The 5,044-nt window shown below is 40.3% G+C and overlaps 1 pseudogene; it reads left to right on the top strand.

Annotated features, from left to right (window-relative positions):
* Positions 1-890: 890 nt before the first annotated feature.
* Positions 891-3,702, top strand: Mrgprb13-ps1 (MAS-related GPR, member B13, pseudogene 1; annotated as a pseudogene).
* Positions 3,703-5,044: the final 1,342 nt, after the last annotated feature.

Here is a 5,044-nt window from a genome sequence, read left to right as displayed (position 1 = left end):
TAAAATCATATCTTTGCTTTGGTATACAATTTATTTGTCAAAAAAAGTTTAAAAGTACAAGGTTTAGAGCCATAGCAAACTTCTGTGTCCATTACACATGCAAGTTAAAGCCCAAATAGCAAATTCATGGCTCTCAGTTTGTGAGAGTACTTTCAAGATAATATTTAAGATATAAAGACAACAGTCCAGATTACCATATATAGATTGTTTTCAAAAATGTCAGAAATCCACAAAATTTGAGATTTAAAGTTATTTATCTTTTGTTGATTCACATCTGCTCCAAACAGTTCCCCTTTGGCAGATTTAATGAAGAAATTGAACATCTCTATCTCCAGGTGAGGCAATACTTTGTGGCTAGGCAGCCTCTGGACAAAACTGCCTGTTTCATCTGCAGACTAATACTGTCCAGAAAGGGACAAATTATGCAGAATAGTTGACTGATAAGCTCTGCCAAGACAGGTTTATCAGCCCTTCAAAAATTTGAATTTCAAGAGTCTGTCAGTTGATTTTAGGCAAGAAGGCTGAAGACTTGTGCTCACATGTTGCTAACAGAGGACTGTGCTAGTGGAGATTTGTCTCTACAACCTCTCAGTTCTGGAAGTCATGTTAGTTGAAGACTGATTATAGTCTCATAGCCTATTTAACTCTGAAAATGCATATTTTATTAGATAGTTATCAGATAGTATACAAGCTAGCAAGAATATAACATAGATTTTAAGCCTTTCTTAAGCTGGAATGGATAACTAAATATTCTGTTTAACTGATAAAGTGTTGGACTGGGTGTTAGATATATTTTATGCTTTTAATTACAAAATGATAACACTTGTGCTCAGCTTATATTTGATATAAAAGGTTTTTTTAATTAGACAAAAAGGGTGAAATGTGGGATGATGTCACAGGTGAGGCAGGTACAAGATAGAATGAGGCCTGTCATTGGTTGAGAGGAAGGATGGGCTGGAGAAAAGTTTGAGGGGAGGGGAGGAGACTGGAATGGAAAGGAGGAACAGAGAGGAGGAGAAGGCAGAGAAGCTGTGGAGAGAACATGGAGGCTGACGTTAAGATTCCACGCTGTACCTTTACAGGTTGTCTTAAGGGAAGGGTATTTACAGGGCTTTGTACATTTAGGTGAGCAATTATAGCTTGTCAATTAGATCAAAGGTTATTGTGTTGTGTGTTCTTCATGTGGCAATTGAAGATTAAGAGAGTATGTAGTGGCTGGGACACTAAGCTGTCATGGAATTAGGATGTATATTTCTGCCTGGTGGCAGCCTGCCTTGGGAACTGGATGGGTAGAGATTGTTGCCAGGCTCAGAGAAAGGCCTTTGGCACGGTGATATGCGATGGAGCAAAACAGGTGAGAGGCTTTGCTGACTGATATTAAGATATCTATCCAAAATTTTGGGGCAATGCAATGCCGGACCTAGAGCAGGTAAAAAGACTGCTTTTTTTTTTTTTTATAATTTTACAACAACAAGAAAGAACTTGAGGTTCGATCTTTACTCCAGTTTCATTACTGTGAAGAGACACCATGACAAAGGAAATTTATAAAAGAAAGCACGTACTTGGGTCCTTGTTTACATTTTCAGGGGGTGAATCCTGCAATATCATAGCTAGGAGCAAAGCAGTGAGTAGAGAGACATAGTTCCAGAGCAGTAATTTGGATAAGTAATCTTATCCAAATGTTACAAGAAGAGATTTTATAAAAAGAAAAATGGATCTGTTGCAGGCTTTTGAAAACTCAGAGACTTCTCCAACAAAGCCAGACCTCCTGTCACTTCCCAAAACAGTTCCACCAACTTGTTACCACATGTTCAAGTATATGGGTCTACAGGGACCATTCTATTTCAACTCTCCACAGCTTCAGAAACCCTTTCTTTCTGTCACATAGTCTGAGACACTGAGGGTCTCAACATCAACTTCTCTCATATCATTAAAGGACAAGGATTGTAAATGGCTCAAACAAATACAAACTGGATTGAAAAGAAGGCTCCAAAAATAAGTGTTTTGATAAACTTCTTAATCTCTATACCCCTATTTCCTCTCCTTATGGGCCAGGTCAGTTCATATATATGGGTGGTCCTAAGAATCAGAGAATGCCCAGCATGTGCACAGGTCTTGTTTTCTTTCCAGGAACAGTAGTGGAGAGCTTCCAGGCATAGATTTAAGTATCCTGGACTGGGAATTCACTGAATGGAAGCAACCAGACTAAAAATTCACTATGTTACATCATGTGCTCTGCCATGATTTTTCTTTATCATTGCCCTCATTAGGTGGTAGGAAATGCAATAGTGATGTGGCTTCTGGTCTTCCACATATGCAAGAATGTCTTTTCTGTCTACATGCTCAACCTGACTGGAACAAACTTCCTCTTCCTCTGCCCTCTCATTGTATTTTACCTACATAAGGTAATTATCCTCTTCCACCCCATCTATATCCTCACCCCATGCTTTTCTTTTTTTCCACACTGTGTCCACCCTTGCTTACCTTGGAGGTATAAGCATGATCACAGCCATTAGTGCTGTGCATTGGTTGTCTGTCATTTGTCTGGTTTGGTATTTTTCAGGGCCAACACCCAAAATACATATCAACTCTCATTTCTACTCTGCTCTGGGTTTTTGTCCCTGCTGTTGAGCATCCTGGAAGGGCAGAGTTGTAGTCTCTGTCTAATAATTTTAACAATGATATATGTCAGATATTTACTTTTTTATTGTTGCCTGGTTAATTGTTTTATTTGTAGCTCTTTCTTGGTTCAATCAGATCCTGCTAATCAGGATCTTCTATGGTTCACAGAAGATTCATGTGACCAAGCTATATGTGAGCATTGTGTACACAGTGCTAGTCTTCCTGACCTGTGGCCTTCCCCTGTGATTAGCATTTACCTCTTATGTGGGATTACAGATGTTTAATATATTATGTCTTGTAATTATTTTATTGGTAATTTTGTTTATTTACATTTCAAATGCTTTCCCCCTTCCCAATTTCTTCTCTGAAAACCTTCAACCCACCACTTCCCCCTGTCTTCACAAGGGTGCTCAGCTATCCACCCACCCATTCCTACCCCACCATCCTAGCATTCCCCTATGTTGGGGCATCAAGTTTTCACAGAACCAAGGGCCTCCCCACCCTTTGATGCCAGACCAGGCCATCCTCTGCTACATATGCAGCTGGAGCCACGGGTCCCTCCACATCTACTCTGTGGTTTCTGGTTTAGTCCCTGGGAGCTCTGGGGGATCTGGTTGATGGATATTGTTATTCCTGTGGGGTTACAAACCCCTTAACTCCTTACTTACTTCCCCTAACTCTTACATTGGGGTCCCCCTGCTCAGTCCAATGGTACACTACAAGCATCCCCATCTGCATCAGTAAGGCTATGGCCAATCCTCTCAGGAGACATCCATATCAGGCTCCTGTCAGCAAGCACTTCTTAATAATGCCTTGTAATTCTTTCATGGGATAATTCTCCTCCTGTCCTGTGTTAACAGCTGTGCCAACCCCATCATTTCCTTACTTATTGGCTTGATTAGGCACTGCTGATCCCAGTGTGGGACTCTCAGGTTCCTTCTGCAGAAATCCATGCAGGACATCACTGAGGAAGAACTTGTGGAAAGTGAAGATGAAGGGAACACCACACTAGTGCAGCAACTGAGAGCTGCTTTGATCAAATACAAGACTTTGCAAGACAACTTCCCCTCATCCTTGTGAGCATTTCCACAGTCTCATTGAGTTGATGAACTGAGGTTAACTTGATTGGGAAGTTAATCATTCTCATGGAAGTAGAGTAAAGGACTTGTAATAGAAATACAGCCTGGAACTTTCCTACAATTTTCTTATTACGCTTTCAGTGCAACCCCTTGAGATGTGACCCATTGTAATCATTATGGATCAGGGATGCTCCCACTTTTGCCAAACCCCTTTTAAGCAGAATGTCACAGTACTTTACGAACTCACACAATCATTAATAATTTCAAAGATTGATTCTTGCCTGTGGGATGTGTCTTAAGTTGGGCTGGTTATTGGTTAGCCAGTCCCTCAGTTTCTGCTCCATCTATGTTCTTGAATCTTTTTTAGACACTACAAATTTTGAATCAAGAGTTTTGTGGGAGGTTTGCTGTTCTTATCCCTCCACTGGTGTTTCTGCCTGGCTACAGGAAGTTGCCTCTTTAGTCTCCATATCCCCACAGTTATGCATATAGACCTGCATTGACTCCTGGGAACCTCCCCATTCCAAGTCAACCTAGCCCCCTAGCCCAAGCAGTTGCAGATTTACATTCATTCTTCTAGCCCTCTTGTTCTCTTTCCTGTCTCTACCCATACCTGTTCCTGATCTCACCCCCAATTCCCACCAAATACACTCTCTTACCTAGACCCCTTCATCCTTCTGCCTCTTATGACTATTTTATTTTACATTCTAAGAGAGATTCAAGCATCCTTGCTTTGGTCTTCCTTCTTGTTTAGCTTTTCTGGGTCTGTGCAGTGTGTTCTGGATACCCAGTACATTATGACTAATATCCACTTATCCGTCAGTAGATAACTTGCATGTCTTTTTAGGTCTAAGTTCCCTAACTCAAGATGATATTTTCATACCTAACTAGGATGACATTTTCCTGAAATATATGCATCATGTGCTTGGTTTTAATGACTGAATAATATTACACTGAGTGAATGAACCACATTTTATCTATTTTTCAGTAAAGGGACATATGGGCTGTTTCAAGTTTGTGGCTATTACAAATAAGGCTACTATGAACATAGTAGTGCATGTGTCCTTATTATATGTTGGAGCATCTTTTGGGAACATGGCCAGGAAAAGTATAACTGCATTTTCATGTAGAACTATACCCAATTTTCTGAGAAACCACCAGATTGATTTCAAGACTGGTTACACAAATATTTGCAATCCCATCAGCAATAAAGGAATGATCCCCTTTCTCCACATCCTTACCAACATGTGCGGTAACTTGAAGTTTTACCTTAGCCATTCTAATTGATATAAGATGAAATTTCAGGGTCATTTAGATTTGTATTTCCCTGATGACTATGGACT

This window comes from Rattus norvegicus, chromosome 1 (assembly GCF_021556685.1).
Source record: "Rattus norvegicus strain SHRSP/BbbUtx chromosome 1, alternate assembly SHRSP_T2T, whole genome shotgun sequence".
In the NCBI taxonomy this organism is placed as follows: domain Eukaryota; kingdom Metazoa; phylum Chordata; class Mammalia; order Rodentia; family Muridae; genus Rattus; species Rattus norvegicus.
Note: the sequence above shows the minus strand (reverse complement) of the source record. Positions and strands in the feature narration are given on the sequence as shown.